At 36.9% G+C, this 18,181-nt stretch overlaps 1 long non-coding RNA gene across 1 annotated transcript in view; it reads right to left on the bottom strand.

Annotated features, from left to right (window-relative positions):
• LOC108717538 overlaps positions 1-17,139 on the bottom strand; it is a 33,365-nt gene extending 16,226 nt beyond the window's left edge. Inside the window, exon 1 of the long non-coding RNA XR_001935852.2 lies at positions 17,051-17,139. This is a non-coding gene — a long non-coding RNA (uncharacterized LOC108717538). The remainder of the gene's footprint in view (positions 1-17,050) is intronic.
• Between the last annotated feature and the right edge of the window lie 1,042 nt (positions 17,140-18,181).

Genomic DNA, 18,181 nt, shown 5'->3' with positions numbered 1-18,181 from the left:
TATTTATTGGGAATTGCTTTGACCTTCACTGAAAAAAGAGTTCAAAACTTTTAACCTGTTTGTGACTGTATACAGCACCTATTTACAGAAGGATACAGTTATATATCAAGAAGTGATAGACAGGAGGGGCCAATTAGTGTGCAAATGCAGTGAGCAAAGTGCAAGTTTTAGACATGTTATCCGTTCGACAAAGCAAGATTTTCATCAAAATTCTAATATTGTTGTGGTCATCAGGTGGAGTTGCTCCTGACACAATAGTGACCAATGCATCACAATTGATGTGCTTTTACACAAATGAGACAAAACTACACTGAAAAAGTTTGGATGACATCACTTCCGTTTTTAGACACAATGGGGCAAATTCACTAAATGGGCAATTTTCACCAGCGAACGCTCCACCACACTTTGCGCCACTTCAGCAGGCGTGAATTCATTACCACTATGCGAATTCACTAAAATGCGAAGTTGCATCTCAGCAGCTGAATGCAGACGAAGTTTCGCTAGTGTTAATTCATCAATGCGAGCATTTCTTAACGATTTTTCGCTAGCGTTCAATTCTGTCGAGTTAAACTTCATTATTACACTTATGTTTAGGTCAATTGGAATAGGGTGGGTACATATATGGCATATAGACGTCTTTATTAGTGATGTTGGTGCTTGAAATGGCCACTTATTATTACACATGTCCAAGGAAGCAAAATAAAGACAAAAGAGATCCTCTAATGCCCTAGACATGAGCCCACCTAAAACAAATGTGGCATGCCCCTCAAAAAATCTTCAATAATTAGAACTTTTGAAGGCAAGCCCACATTAAAATATGAAAAAACTTTTATGACTTTTCCGCATACAGGATATGATGTCACTTACATAAGATTGAGGAGGATGTAGCTTCATCTCTTCAGTTCTCCAGGTCTACGGTGGTGAAGCAAACTCTGGCAAAAGAGGTAACGTTCTGTAAAATGTGCACTTTAGTGAATTTGCGTAGTTGCAATCGTTCACCTGGCGATAGGGCGCAAAACTGTGCTAGCGATTGTCTCTTTCGCTAGCGAAGTGTCCTCTATGCCTGTTAGTAAATTGGCGATTTTCCAGCAGTTTGGATTTCTGGTGAATTTTCGATATTGATGCCCACTTCACCCTTTAGTAAATCTGCCCCAAAGTGACGCTGAATATATTAATGTTGGGAACTGTGGGAACTCTGAAGCTACCACCTTGTTGGAGGTGCCACTAGCTCAAAGGTTCCCCAGCGTCAGTGGGTGCAACAGTGCTTCATTTGGAACAGGGGGCAAGAAAAAGTGATGCTGAGCGCAACCATATAGAAGTACAAGTAGCATTTGTTGACACAAGTACCTATGTACCTTTAATAAATGGGGTTAAATGAGCAACCGACTGTAGGAAAACATTTTTTGTGACCACAAATGTCCATGCAGTTCTAAATGACTCCTAGTAGTAATTATGCTGAAAAAGCAATACATTGCAATGCAATACAATACATTACAGGTATGGGATTTCATATCTAGAAACTTATTATTCAGAAAGCTCAGAATTATTGAATTATGGGAAGGCCATCTTACATGGAGTTCCAATAATTAACTGACACTCGCGACTGGTTCATGCAGGGATAAACCCTTGCGTGTTTATTTGCAAATGTGCAATGGGGTACAACCCCCGAAACATTGCACATTTGCAAAATAAACAAGAAAGGTTTATCCCTGCTTGAACCAGCTGCGAGTGCCAGTTAATTATTGGAACTGTCTGTTTGGGAGGGTGCCGATCCCTCCATCACCGTGCACCAGGCGCTGATTCTTGAAGGCCAGAGTGTGCGAGTGGGCCATACTATCCATCTTCCATGGAGCCCATTTTAAGCAAATAATTATATTTTTTTAATGATTTCCTTCTTCTCTGCAATAATAAAACTTGTACTTTTTTTCTGGTCTGACTTTCGAAGGGGAAAACACCATTTTTTCTGAGGAAAAAAAACAAATTTTTCCTGATTTATTAAACCCTGATGAAGGAAAAAAGACTTAGGGCCCATTTACTTAGCTCGAGTGAAGGATTAGAAGAAAAAATACTTCAAATTTCGAATGGTTGAATATGGCTACTTCGACCATCGAATAGGCTACTTCGACCTTCGACTACGACTTCGAATCTAAAGATTCGAAGTAAAAATCGTTCGACTATTCGACCATAGTCGAAGTACTGTCTCTATAAAAAATACTTCGACCCCCTAGTTCGCCACCTAAAACCTACCGAGGCCAATTTTAGCCTATGGGGAAGGTCCCCATAGGCTTCCTAACAATTTTCTGATTGAAGGGAAATCCTTCGATCAATGGATTGAAATCCTTCGAATCGAACGATTATTCCTTCGATCGTAGGAATAGCGCTAAATCCTTCGACTTCGATATTTGAAGTCGAAGGATTTCAATTCGGCAGTCGAATATCGAGGGTTAATTAAACCTCGATATTCGACCCTATGTAAATCTGCCCCTATATGTCATGGGTTGCGACCATCTAATTTGTAATCCCCATGACTCTCACTATTGCCCTGGGCATAAACAGCTGAGCAAAATGGAAACTGAAAGCTGCAGTGCAAAGCTCTACTGTGCAAGCTCACAACCCAGAGCAGCAGATAGGATTGGAGAAGCCATAAGCAAGATGGTGGCACAGTGCTTCCTACAATAGAACCACAGCCGCCATGCAGTTTTTTTCATCAAAAAGGAGCACTGGTCCAGGGTCTGAGGTTAGTGATTATAACCTCTGAGGTAAGCCTAACAAATTGGCACTCCCATTGCTTAAGTCTTTCATTCTCCTTTAAGAAATCTAAGATGGAAGAAGGAGGCTGCATTTGCAGAAAATCTATAAGGAAGCCGCAGACGCAGCACAGAACAAATAACAGTCTAATATACAGTATACCTGTACTGTAAGTGCCTCTGTTTATAACCACATTGTACTCTGTGTAATAAGAGTAAAAGATATCAGAGAAGAATAACTCCTGTATTTTCAGCAAACATTGTGTGTTTATCATTTCTGCAGGCAAATTATTCTTCATATATCTGCTACCTGTAATGCGCACTATTTTACAAAACAGATGTTAACGTATCTGGTTCTTAATAGCCTTGTTAGATTAAACCCAGTGCCAAAATCAATGATCCTTTAGCACTTAATAAATAGAAGCAATATCTTATCTCTCAAAGCTCTTTTTCAAGAGCTGCCCTTTATCTTTCTTCCCTCTCGAAACTAATCCCAGAATCAGTTTTCTAGTTAAATAATTTTACAGAAGGAAAAAATACTCTATCATAGCCCAAAGCAGCATATATATATACTGTATGCCATCAGGTTTTATATGTCCATAAAATTAAATACTGCAGTAATTTCAGAATTATGGACTAGACTTCATCAAATGCTGCCTTTTAAACCCGAGCGCATTTAATCATAACTAGAAGCCAATATTGTACAGACTACAGGCTATAAATGCTGTAATTGTCGGAATCTTTTTATATAGAGATACTAGAAATAGGAAAAGTGATTTGGAAGCCCAGGGACTCAATAGAAAATAAGACTGCCAATAGCATAACCAGTATTTATATGGCATGCACAGATGTATACAGTGTATTTTTTCATTTAACATTTTAATTTGAACAATGAAAAAACATAGCATCCCTGTGCAATAAACGTTGGTTTCTTGATAAAGTGCTGAAAAATTGAAATGGGAGGAAAACTTGAAAATACAGTAACTGGCTTAATGAAAAAATAGGAATTTAGAACGAAAATTGAAAGCCAACAAGTCACAGACAACTATTCATCGAGGAAAAAGTCTAATTTAAGTGGTTTTAGAGATTTTTGGAATCACAAATAAATTCACTTTCTCTGAAATCATGACTAAACTTACTTTCTCTAAAATCTCTAATGCCATGGAATTTATTAAAAGGTCTGAATTTAAAAAGCTCGAATGAAAAAAAGCACTGCACAATCACACAATTCTTAGTGAAAAAAACCCCCAAAAACCTCTGAAAGCCCCACTTGATTAAAATACATTTATGTAGTAAATTACTGTATGTGGTGTATTAGAGGTCCATTTATCATTGGTTGAAATTTAGTGGTTTAGAGATTTTAGAAACCATGATTTAACTAAATTTATGCCATGAAAGTTATTAAACAATCTGAATTTTTCAGACAATTACTAGCAAAACAAAATCCAAAAACCTCTAAAAGTCTAAATTGATTAAAATGGTCCAATAGGATCAGCGCAGCTCCCTCTGACTTCTATGGGACCTTGACAACTTTTACCTAGCAATTTTTTTTTGTTTTTTATACATCTCAAATATTTAGCGTTAGAAAGAAATATAGTAAAACCACAAATTTTTAGAGATTCATGAAAAAAAACATAATAATTTGAGTTTATGTAATGTCAGAGTTTTAAATTTAAAAAAAAAGTTGAATGCTTGCTTATTTATTAAAAAATCTGAATATAAAAAAATCTGATAGAAAAAAGTGAAAAAAAATTGAATAGCCTTTTACTCCGTTTTTTTATATTATTTTGAATGGGTCGGAAAATTGAAAAAGATAACATTAAAAAAGCGCATTAAAATCAGCCATTGCCTTCTACATGAACTAGCCAGCTTTTTTTTTTAATGGAGCTTTACAAATAAATATCATACTTACAAGTTTTTCTAAGCCTATTCGAACTTTACAAATAAATATCATACATACAAGCATAATTTGAATTCACAAGTTTTAGGGCAAAATTATTCAGTTTATATATCCCCCTAAAGGTATTAGCATCCGCCATCGACAAATTCTCCTTGAATTTTTCTAGTTGCACTACACTCTGGGCCTGCTTGCATTGGTAAAGGTAAGAGTTGCTGAAGACGGGGTGATTTCTAGTGACTATAGAAGAAGCAGACCCCCTCGGTCCGGGCACACCTTTGCACTGCCCATTCTAAGAGTGCCAAGACCTACGGAGCAAAGTGCACAAAAAGGCCAATACATGCACTGGTCTCTGTTCAGCTTGCACTTGTCACATATCCGCCCTGTTCAGCAGGTACCAAATGAAATTGGAAACCTGGTATGAATAGAATTTGCTGTGTAACAGTAGAATTAAAATAATAGTGCTATATTGCTAGAAAAGCAGCTATAGGCATTTGTTACGTTTACCTAGAATGGCATTTATTTTCTGAAAACATTTCCCTAAACGAGTAATTCAAGATTCGCTGAAAAGTGACACTTCTTACAGCTAGAATTTATGCAAACCAATTCCTTGGTAAAACATGTGCATTTTTAAACAGCCCTTAAGGCTCTATATCATGTAAACATCATCCTTTAAAAAGTAACAGTTATGTAAAAACTTCTCACGGCTTTAGGATTCTCTTCATTTCCTTTGCATTTGCACTAGGTAATGCAAATGAGGGGTCATCTATGCCGACCCCTGGACAGATAAATCCACCACTGCATCTCCCTCACCACTGCGTGTCTAAATGGCGCTTAAGATTGGGAACACATGTGGGTGGAAGCTTTTATCTTCTTCTCAACCCTCTTGAATACAACACTGCCAAAAGCAGGCAGCTCTGTATTCATGGGGACAGTCACTCTGTTATCTGCAGAAATTGTTTAAAACAGGAAGGCTGTGTGCAAAAGATGGCAGATAGTTGTTTTGTACTTTACATACTGTATTCCCATTTGTGAATGACCCCATAGGGTTTTAATTAAAAAAAAGCCAAAAAAAAAAAACCAAAAAACAATATAGAGAGAGAGAGAGAGAGAGAGCGATATATATATATATATATATATATATATATATATATATATATATATATATATATATATATATATATATATATATATATATACACATATATATATATATACAGGTATGGGATCCGTTATCCGGAAACCCATTATCCAGAAAGTTCCGAATTACGGAAAGGCCGTCTCCCATAGACTCCATTATAATCAAATAATCCAAAATTTTAAAAATGATTTCCTTTTTCTCTGTAGTAAGAAAACTGTACCTTGTACTTGATCCCAACTAAGATATAATTAATCCTTATTGGAAGCAAAACCAGTCTATTTGGTTCATTTAATGTTTACATGATTTTCTGGTAGTCTTAAAGTGTGAAGATCCAAATTACGGAAAGACCCGTTATCCGGAATGCCCCAGGTCCCGATGATTCCGGATAATAGGTCCAATATCTGTATATACATATACAGCATTTTAACCAATGACAAATAATGGTGTTGTTTTATATTGTCATTCCCGGACTACTATCAGGGCAACATTCTGTCACCATGCACACATGTACAGTCCATGTTGTAACATTATTATTATTATTATTTCTTAAAATAGAGCTTCATTATTCTAATAAATGACTACATGCGGAGGCTTATTTATTAGAGGTTGGTTTTAGTGGTTTTAGAGGTTTTTGAAACCACTACTAAACTAACATTGAATTTAATAAAGGTCCCGATTAAAAAACTAAAAAAAAAGCACTGAATGGAGAGGTAAACAATCAGAATAACTCAAAAACTTTGAAAAATTTGAGTTTTTCAGACAATTTCTAACAGAGAAAAGATCTGAATACCTCTAAAAGTCCAAAGTGATTAAGGGTCAAAGCACACAGGCAGATTCCGGGAGATTAGTTGCCTGGCGTTAAATCTCCTCTTCTTCGGGTCGACTAATCTCCCTGAACTGCCTTCCCTCCAGCTAAAATGTAAATCGCCAGTGGAATGGCACTCGGCACGATTCGTTTTCCAAAGTCACAACTTCATGAGGCAACTTCGGGTGACTTTAGTAAACGAATTGTGCCAAGTGCCATCCCGCCAGCGATTTACATTTTAGCCTTAGAGGTTTTTGTCATTTTTGCACTAAATAAATCTTGAATTTTCTCAATTTTTTTTTTTTAGAAATATAGGCGGCAAACCACAAATGTTTTGAGATACACGGAAAAATGAAATTCGATTGTTAGTAAATGGGCCTAAGAGTATTAGTGGAATCTTCGATTTTAGATCTAACACTTGATATTAACTGAGCTAACATGTATCCTATTGGTTTTGTAATGTTTTAACTAGTCATTGGTGAATTTATTCGCCAGAGACGAATTCATGGCAAATTTGCGCGTTTCGCTGGCGGCAATTAAATTTGCAAATGAAAATTCAATGGCAAAAATTCACTGGCATCTAAAGATTTTTGACGCTGGCGTCAAAGTTTTTTCGACACCGGCTGACGATCGACGGATGCCCATTGACTTTAATGGGCGCCGTCGTCAACTGTTTTATTACTCTTTAAAGGGCATGTAAAGTCTAAAATAGAATAAGGCTAGAAATGCTGTATTTTGTATACTAAATATGAACATGAACGTACTGCACCACAAGCCTAACCAAACAAATAATTTATGCTTTCAAAGTTGGCTACAGGGGGTCACCATCTTGTAACTTTGTTAAACATCTTTGCAAGACTAAGACTGTGCACATGCTCAACGTGGTCTGGGCTGCTTAGGGATCGTCATAAACAAAGCTGCTTGAGTTCTGCATGGCTGGGAAGTAAGGCGGGGGCTCTCCCTGCTGTTCATAAGTATGATTGTTTCCCTGCTCAGCAGTTAGGGACCGTCTCACAATTCCTATCCACAGCAGTAAATGAAGGGAGAATTTCACTGCATACAGTCAGGTTTCTTATAAAAACGGTACACATTTTTTAATTAAAGTAGATTGAAGATCAGTTTCCTTTTCATTAAAGAAATGAAAATGGCATTTTATTTTTTTGCCTTTACATGCCCTTTAAGGAGAACTAAAGATTAACTAAAGAAGTAGGGCAGGAATATTATACATTCTATTTTGGCCGTCTGTACCAGCCCAAAGTAACGACAGCCCTTTAGCAGTAAAATCTGTGTCTCCAAAGATGCCCCAGTAGCTCCCCATCTTCTTTTCTACTGTTTCATTGCACATGCTCTGGCAGTTACTGAACTTAGGGACCAATACACAATATGCTGAATATATATAATATAAATGTCACAATAGAAGTCTGAGACTGATTAGTAAATAATTATTGGTATTTGGCAGCTCTGAAACCAGAACAATTAGCAACAGAATTAATAAGCAGCCATGAAACATCTGCTTATAAAACAGTTAAGCCTTAGGGTAGGACTACATGGATGTTTTCGTCACGATCCGACGCGCTGCGACATAACGCATGCGACAAGTGCAAATCTGCATCCGACAGTCGTGTCGGATAAACACTGCAACACCATGCGACAATTCTATCACTTAACTTATTTTTGCCGCATATGACTTGTCGCATGCGTTTTGTCGCAGCGCGTCAGATTGCGCCAAAAACGTCCATGTAGTCCTACCCTTATTTTCTGCTTGATGATTTAGCTTAGCTTCTCAACAGCTGCTCAGATCACATTGAGCATGTGCATGTGCCAATTTTGCAGGTCTGGATCCTTATTACTATAGAGATACTCAACCTTTATGCTGGTTCAGGAAGTTTAATATATATAAAATATTAATGCACCATAATTGAAGATAGCGTGTCTGCTTCCTGAATATTTCACCTGCTGCAGATTGCTTGTGGCTACTGTTGTTTCACCATGCCTTGGAAAGTCTGAGAACGTGCCAGTTGCAGTAACTAATTGTGCAGATGTCCTGCTTCACAGCAGTGGGCCTTGGATTACACGGTCTTTAGCTCTTGTCAGTTCATTGGGGCATTTGATATATTAATAATGCTTAACTAAGAATAACTGGTTGCTGCAAATCTACAGAGACTTGTAGGATTCAGCAAAAACATACTGTAAGCAGGCCTGGACTGGGAGTCAAAATAGGCCCTGTCATTCCAAGTACACAGAGGCCCAAACTGCCTCCTACCAGCCCAAACAGCCTCCTACCAGCCCATTATATGGTAACTTTTATGGAGCCGTACAGCAGCCCCTCTGGCATTTGCCAGAACCCACAGATTGCCAGTCCGGGCCTGACTGTAAGCATGGAAAAATGAAAGGTGCAGCGTTTAACCCATTAATAATTGCTGTAAAGACATTCACATATACTCAATACTCAAATGATAAAGTTGTCACCAGAACAAGACAATGATTTATTTGATACATTTTTGCACTCACATTTCTGTGCCTGAAAATATATGCTTATTGTAAAGAAAAAGGCTCATGCACGAATGGAGCACATTGGGTTAAGTGCACTTTTCTGACACAAATCACCATGGGCGTATAAATTTGCCACACACAAATTCACAGCGGATTTCCGGGTTTTGCCGCAAGCCAAATACAGCATTGACGAAAAATCTGCCGTCAAAAAAAATTGGCGCACGTCAGAATTTCGATGTAAATTTGCGAATTTTTCGGCAAAGCTAAACTGCACAGATTCGCCCATCACTAACGAGCAACTCAGTAGAAGCCATTTGCTGCAAACCCAGGGGTGATCCTGCCCAATTTGCAATGTACTTTTTGTGGTTCATGTTGATAAAAGAATATGGGCTTTATAGCAGCTTATGCACAATAATGATGATGGCATCACAGATACAAGCAGATACCTAGGGGCATATTTATCAAGGGTCGAATTTCGAATTGAAAAAAGACCAACTGAAATTAAGTAAAAGTTATTTTGTGGGTTGAATAGGTCCATTTTCGATCGATTAGGTCCGTATTCAGCCAAATTCGAATCGTACGAATCGAAGGAATAGCGCATTCGATAATTTGATTAGAATTTTTTCCCAAAAAAAACAATTGACTCCAAATAGGTTCTAGGAGGTCCCCCATAGGCTAAAACAGCAATTTGGCAGGGTTTAGATGGAGAATGGTCGAAGTTGAATTTTTAAAGAGACAGTTTGATATTCAAATTTTTTTAAAATTCGAATTGAATTTGGACTATTCCCTAGTCGAAGTACACAAAAATAGCTCAAAGTTTTTTGTTTTTTTTTCATTCGAAAATTCACCTCGACCTTTGATAAATCTGCCCTGTAATGTATTGTTTTACGATGGTTTGTTTTGGGGTCTCAGAGACTGAATGATCAGAATCTGATAGGAGGCAGGCAGCTCAAGTTTAAAAGAATGCATTTGTAAAGGGCCAAATCTACATTTTTCAGCAAAGTTATATAGAAAAATGTTTCTTTCCACTCAGTAAAGCAATGTGCTCACATCATGCCTTCCTTCTCCAGTTCAAAGAAAGTATAAAACAAATCAGCAGCCACAGAAGATGATTGTGGGAGGGGACAGGGGTAGTTTTTGCCAGACAAAACTCTTATTTCCTTCCCACCCTTCTGCCCACATCAACCTTAGTAACCCAGCAGGGAAATTCTGAGGGGGGACAGGGCCCCTTTGGTTCAACACCTTCACTTAAACGGACACTAAACTGTAGTGATGGGCGAATTCGCGCCATTTCGCTTTGCTGAAAAATTTGTGAATTCCCTGCGAAATTCGCGAAACAGTGAAGAATTCGTGAAACTGTGCCGGCGTCTCGTTTTTGATGCCAGCGTCCAGTTTTTTGGACGCGGGCACACATTAGCCGGCGAAAATGCGCCAGCATCCAAAAAATGGACGCTGGCGTCCATTTTTTATACGCCAGCAAATTTTTGCACTCATTTTGCGAATTCGCGCCTGACTAATAAATTCACCCATCACTACTAAACTGTATTGCACTGCTCAACCACACTTAGTAGATAAAAATTCCCAGCATACCGGGTAGGTATAGTCCAGCAACATCAGGGCTTTATTCTTAAAGTATTATTACTTAAAGGACACCCAAAAATATTATCCCGAACATAAGGTGCGGCAAATATAACCCGCACTCCGGTTACGGATAACAGTAACGAGTGGGCATGTCACGTATATGGATTGCACATAATGCACGCATATGAGTAATAAGTGACAATCGCTCATTATGTGCATGCGAGTGCCGCAACATGGCCGCTCATACACGGAGCTCCCTCCTGGTGTGGGTGGCCTAGTGCTGACGGGGTGCAAATTATAAAAAAAAAACTACTATTACCCCCAATCGGAGTGCTGGCTCTATTTGTTTGGGGAAAATGTTTTTAACAATTGTGGGTCCCTTTAAATGATCTACTTCGGGAAGGTCCTCTTATTTGGCTGTGGGCTGCACCTTCTGTATGTTCCAATACTTAACCAATGTCTAATGAGTCTGGATAAGATGCTGATTGGAGAGGACATTGTTGTGGCCCCTGCATGAGCCCTGCATGCTCATGGGCAATACGGCCAGTATATAGGCAGCTTTAGAGAAATGTGTTTTCATAATTTCAGATTCTATGTACTTATGAATGAAATAAAATGCTAATAATTACAGTCATAATAGTCATGTGAAATTGCATTTAATAAAGGCACCGGGTTCTTTCTGACAGCATCCCAGCATCAGTTTCACTTAGAGGGTTTCACTAAGAGAGTCTAATGATTTCAAATGGGTCATTTAGACTTTTAAGTGCATATTTAGGAATGTGACTGAATGTTTCCCCAGTAGAATGAATAGTAATACTTTTTTTTCTTTAATAGCTGCTTGCATACACAGCACATACAGAACACTGAAAAAGCCCCAACAGGGAGAAAGTTTGAACACAAAGACAATGAAACAGCGATGCTAAGGAAAATGTGATTATTCAATGAAAACAGCACAAAAAAAGGTACTTTTTCTCTTCAGCACAAATGTTTATTATCCACAGGGATACAATGACTTTATGTGCTTTGAGCTGGTGGGGTTTTTTTTTTGTACTTTGCAGATAAGAAGAGCTATACAGGCTTAAAATAAGAAGAAATTGTTCTTTTTAAATAGGCAGCTTGTTATTTCTATTCTTAAATTCATGCGATTCAGCATTGTCAGTAAAAGTGATGATGTCGCTGAAGGGAAGTTTTATCCCATTAACAAGTGAACAAAGAGTGTAGTACATGTACGATGCTATATATATATATACTGTATAAACAAGTCCAGTAGGTGCCCGCACTCTGACTCGAGTCTTCATTTATGGGTGCTGGGTCGATTTAATTGTATATTTCTTATAGAGGGACCCGCACACCAAAATCTTGTGTTATAGAATCTTTATTGATCCATCACATATATATATATATATATATATATATATATATATATATATATATATATATATATATATATATATATATATATATATATATATACTATATATACTAATACCTGTAACTAAAAGACTTTTTCCAATTACTTTCTATTTTCTATTTGTGACAGTTTTTTTCACCTTCTAAAGCAGTTCGGGGGGAGGGGTCACCGACTCTTTGGGGCAAATTTACCTAGGGTCGAATATTGAGGGTTAATTAACCCTCGATATCTGACTGCCGAATTAAAATCCTTCGACTTCGAATATCGAAGTTGAAGGATTTAGCGCAATTCGTTCGAAGGAATAATCGTTCGATCGAACTATTAAATCCTTTGAATCAAACAATTCGAAGGATTTTAATCCATCGATCGAAGGATTATCCTTCGATCAAAAAATTTATAGGAAGCCTATGGGGACCTTCCCCAATAGGCTAACATTGGGCACGGTACGTTTTAGGTGGCGAACTATGGGGTCAAAGTTTTTTTTAAAGAGACAGTACTTTGACTATGGAATGGTCGAATAGTCGAACGATTTTTAGTTAGAATCTCTCGAAACTAATTGTATCAACTAAGGGGCAGATTTATCAGAGGTCGAGGCGATTTTTCGAATGAAAAAAAAAATCGAAGTTTGAGCTATTTTTTGTGTACTTCGACTAGGGAATAGTCCAAATTCGATTTGAATTTGAAAAAAATTAGAAAATTCAAAAATCAAAATTTATCATGTACTTTCTTTTTAAAAATTCGACTTCAACCGTTCGCCATCTAAAACCTGCTGAATTGCTGTTTTAGCCTATGGGGGGCCTCCTAGAACCTATTGAAAAATGTAAGTTTTTTTGGGGAAAAACTTTGAATCGAATTTCTTTTTCGAATCGAAAAAAGTCTGTTCATGGAGAACAATCTGAAATCAACTGAACTGAGAAAAAGTGTTTGGAAGGTGAAGAACCCCTTTAAGATCACAATAGTCTTGATTATTATACTGTACTTGTTTTCTAATGCTTTGTCCTGGGTAAAGTACTCCTAAAATGTTTATCTTACATTATGGGGAAGATTTATCAAAGGTCGAGGTGAATTTTCGAATGTAAAAAATTCGAATTTCAAGCTATTTTTCGACTAGGGAATAGTCCAAATTCGATTTGAATTTGAAAAAAAGTAGAAAATTCGAATTTATTATGTACTGTCTCTTTAATAAGTCGACTCAACCATTCGCCATCTAAAACCTGCCGAATTGCTGTTTTAGGCTATGGGGGACTTTCTAGAACCCATTTGGAGTCAATTGGTGGACTTCAATTAGTGGACTTCAAAAAATCAAAGTTTTTTTGAGGAAAAACATCGAATTGAATTCAATCGAATTCGCTATTACTTCGATTAGAACTATTCGAATTCGGTCAAATACGGACCTATGCGATCGAAAACGGACCTATTCGACAACAAAAAAAATCGAATTAATTTCGCTTGGTCTTTTTGAATTAGAATTTCTGAGTTTTTTCAGTTCGAAATTCGACCCTTGATAAATATGCCCCTAATAATAATATGTTTATCTTCTATTCAAATTAATTTATCAATATCAATAACTAGTGATGAGCAAAATGGGGGAAAAAAATTATCGGACATCAAAAAACAGTGTCTCCCGTTGACTTCAATGAATTTGGTAAATTTTCTCTCAAATTTTCCCTAAGCAAATCGGGTCAGATTGGCCCATCACTTAAAATAACCTTTTAATAACAATTTGTTTTCCAACCTTGGGTCCGTCAGTTACTGTACTATAACTTCCACAATCTAACATAACCATACTTATACAGTATATGTAAGTTGCCAAGAGAACTTATGACAAGTTTAAATAAATGAGCTGCTGAAATGCAATGTCTTGTTTTCAAACAACTGGAGGAATTGATATCAGTGTGTAATCAAATTGTGGACTTTTGTATTGTGGGAGGTGATTAGGTTTTTAGGAAATGATGGATGCAGGTATTTGAATGTAATTAGTATATAAATAAAAAGTGATGGCCCTTGGGATTTGTGCACTTGGCCTGCTGGAAAGTTGGTGCTTGATTCCACCAGAAAAGAACCAAGAACTGTAAAGTTTGGGGTTGTCCTGCCTTCATTTATTTGTTGTATCTTAACACAGCAATATATAGAAAAGATACACAAGAACTTCACACGTAATACAATATAGTACAGGTATGGGACCTGTTATCCAGAATGCTCGGGACCTGGGGATTTCTGGATAATGGAACTATTACAAATTTGTTTGGGTTGACTACAGGGTACTGTTTTATTATAACAGAGAAAAAGGCAATCATTTAAAATGTTAGAATTATTTGAATAAAATGGAGACCATTGGAGATAATCTTTATGTAATTCAGAACTTTCTGGATAACGGGTTTCCAGATAACGGATCCCATACCTGTACAGTATTGTATTGTATGCCTATCAGATGTGAAAAATAAAACTATTTTAAACAAAAAAGTGGTTTCTAGAAGAGAAATTTGCAATTGGCCTTCAGATAGAATAACTTTTCATGCTGCTGATTTTCCTGGTGTCTGGTTGATGTCAATGACCATAAGAACCGAAGTCCAAAATGCCCAAAAATAAGGTCTCATTTACAAGCAGAAGTGCATGTCACCTGATAGGGTTTCCAACGTTATTGCCATGCACCTGACCCAAGTCTGGCCAATGTTTAAAAATGAGTACAATTGCACACATGCTTCAGAAGTCTCCCTTCACTGGCCTTATATATAGGAATTGCACCTGGGCCCATCACCCCCGCACCGCAAATATAAAATCTACCCCTGTGCTGTCACCCTTGATAAGTGGTATCACACCTCCGGAAGGCTCCACCCACACCCTGGTAGTTACACCTCTGATATTAAGTTATAAAGAGTCACTTATGGATGCAGCCGCAAATGAGCTGATGCTACAATGGGTGAAATGTATACATATCAATGCCATTCATTAAAGGTACTTGCACCATTGTGCCTGTCTAGACTCATCTACCGAATTTTTAACGTTGGCATGTTAACGCTGCATGCCAGAAATAATGGCACAACTACCATCTGTTTTGCAAACACGAGCAATTGCAGTTGTTCACCTTTTGATACATTGGACCCAATTAGGGTTGCTCAATTGTGGCTGTGCAGTTAACTGCTTAAAAAGTTGCTTAAAATGGAATTCTGGGTGGATAATGCTGCATTGTGGGTAGAAGGCATGGTGAATTGTGCGCTAAAATGACACTTTACACACTGTACTACATTCGTAAATGACCCTTTAGGGTTTTTTTATCTCAATATTTCTGCTACAAACTGCGATCAAATCCACTTGGGTTTTTTATGTTTATTTATTATTACATTTTCCTGAAAAAATTTTTGCAGGAAAAAATCAGATTTTCACAATTTTTCCGGATTTTTTTAATCTGATTTTCACGATTTTTTCTGAATTTTCACCCAAAAACTTCGGGGAGAATTGCACAAAACCCAGCGCACATCAAAAAATCATTGGGACTTCTCCCATTGACTTATATGCAACCCGGACTGGTCTGAGATGCCCGATTTTCAGATTCAGACTTTTCCATCCTCGGGGTTTAATAAATTTTGAAAAATTTGCGATTTTTTAAAGTCCGATTTTATAACAAAAAAAATCAAGATTTTTTCGCGATTTTTGCATTCAGAGTTTAGTAATTAACCCCCTTATAGTGTTACAGTATGTGCAATGTGCACAACTGGGCACCCCTACTTTATATTTATATATGAGTAATAAAAATGTTTCATTGCATGCATATTCATTAGGAAATGTGATACCTTTTACAAAGAAGGAAGGAATTATGTGAAGGAAAGGAGAATATCAAATTGTTGAAATAAATGTAAGCAATCAAACTATGCTGTAAGCATATTCTCCATAAGATATTTTATATATAAATATATATACATGTAAACAGCCCACTATGACTTTGCTGCACTACAGGTATATGGAATGCAAATATTATCAACCATTTTCCAGATAAGGGATCTTCCCTTACATCTACTAAATAATTTCAACACTTGGGGGCATAATTATCAAGGGTCGAATTTCGAATTGAAAAAACGTAAAAATTCAAAAAGACCGACCGAAATTAAGTCAAAGTTTTTTTTGGGTCGAATAGGTCAGTTTTCGATCGAATAAGTTTGTATTCAGTCGAATTTGATTTCTACGAATCGAATGAATAGCTCATTTGATCAAATTCGATTCAAAGTTTTTTCCAAAAAAAACTTTCATTTTTCAAAGTCCACCAATTGACTCCAAATAGGTTCTAGGAGGTCCCCCATAGACTAAAACGGCAATTTGGCAGGTTTTTGATGGCGAATGGTGGAAAGTCGAATTTTTGAAGAGACAGTACATGATAAATTTCGATATTCACATTTTTTTGCAAATTCAAATCAAATTTGGACTATTCCCTAGTCGAAGTACACAAAAATAGCTTGAAATTCAAATTTTATCAATTCGAAAATTCATCTCGACCTTAGATAAATCTGCCACCCCCATCAACTCCCATAAATTTGAAAAAAATGACCAATTGAAATTTATTAAAAATGGGTGAATAGGATCGAGCTGCAAATTTAAATCTTTTTATAAATTTTTTTTTTCAAAAGTCTACCAAATGACTCCAAATTGATTGTAGGTCCCCCATAGCCTAAAACACAAATTCGGCAGGTTTCAGATGGTGAATAGTTGAATTCGAATTCTTAAATGGACAGTACATGATAAATTTCGAAATTCTAATTTTTCCTAGTCGAATTAAACTAAAATAAACTCGAAATTCGAGTTTCAAATAAACTTGAAATTTTAATTTGACCCTTTATAAATCTGCCCCTTAAAATTTCAACATTTTAAAACAAAGGGCTTGCTTCTTCTGCCACAACATTAATTTATGCTAGATTTATTAACACATCCCCAATCTGTTTACACATTCTTAAAATGAGCCAAACAATAAAATGTTTTTTCCTACCTTTTTATTCTTGGGTGACATCTGTAGAAATTTCGGCTGGTAGATGTTACAGAAAGCCTCGTAATTCAGAGGGAATAGTGTCAGTTGCTGAAAGAATAAACACACAAGACTGAAAGACTGAAAAGCAGGTTAATAACAACCCTAGGAGACCCCGCCCATTACCCTCAAAGGCCACAATTCTTTATCAATGTCCCATTATTGATCTCACTCGAGATTAACCATTAACCATTCATCTTTACATTTGATTATGAAGCTCTTAGAAGAGTTGTCACATTTACTCTGACCTTTTAAAATATTTATAACCAACACTCAACAATACGCTCTATCCACTGCGACCTATAACAAATTCTGTAACGTGTTTATTAAAATCGAATGGCCGTATTTATTTCACATCTGCTGAAAAAACAGCAAGTAGTGTGGGCAGTGAATATTTAAGTATTGAAATGATTCATTTCGGAAAGCAGATATATGTGACCTTTAATAATTGTTGTTGTTTCTATATTCCAGGTTACCAACTTGCTGTGGAATTAATCTTACATCTCTTTTCCCCCTTCTTTTGTTCATAGATTGAAGAGCAGAATATTTTCTGTTTGTATATGCCGAATTCACTTGATTGTAAAAAAAAAAGCAATTTAAAAGGAAAACAAAAATTAGCATTAGTGATGGGCGAATAAATTCGTCCGTCACGAATTTGCGATGAATTTCCGCACAAAATTTGCCAGCTTCAAAAAATTTTGGACTCGCGTCAAATAGCCGTGCGTCAACACAATTCGGATTCCAATTGACTTTAATGTGATCGACTTTTCAGACGCGCGTCCAAAACTGGCGTCAATTTTGATTTTCAAGTTTTTTTTTGCAAATTTTTTGCTATTTTGCAAATTTTGCGGGAAACGGGAGAAATTGCCCATCACTGATTAGAATGTTTATACAAGGAGATACCATGGTCAGCATAGTTGTTTATGCTCTTGTATAAGGGGAGAGGCACGCGCTCACATTCGGGGAGATTAGTCACCCATCAACAAATCTCCTCTTCTTTGGGCAACTAATCTCCCCAAATCTGAGATGGCAGTCGGTGCGCTTTGTTTTCCGAAGTCGCCTGAAGTTGCCTCAAGATCTTCAAAGCAACTAATC

The sequence above is a fragment of the Xenopus laevis genome, chromosome 5S, assembly GCF_017654675.1.
Source record: "Xenopus laevis strain J_2021 chromosome 5S, Xenopus_laevis_v10.1, whole genome shotgun sequence".
NCBI classification, from domain to species: domain Eukaryota; kingdom Metazoa; phylum Chordata; class Amphibia; order Anura; family Pipidae; genus Xenopus; species Xenopus laevis.
The sequence above is the reverse complement of the archived record's forward strand: the minus strand, read 5'-3'. Positions and strand labels throughout refer to the sequence as shown.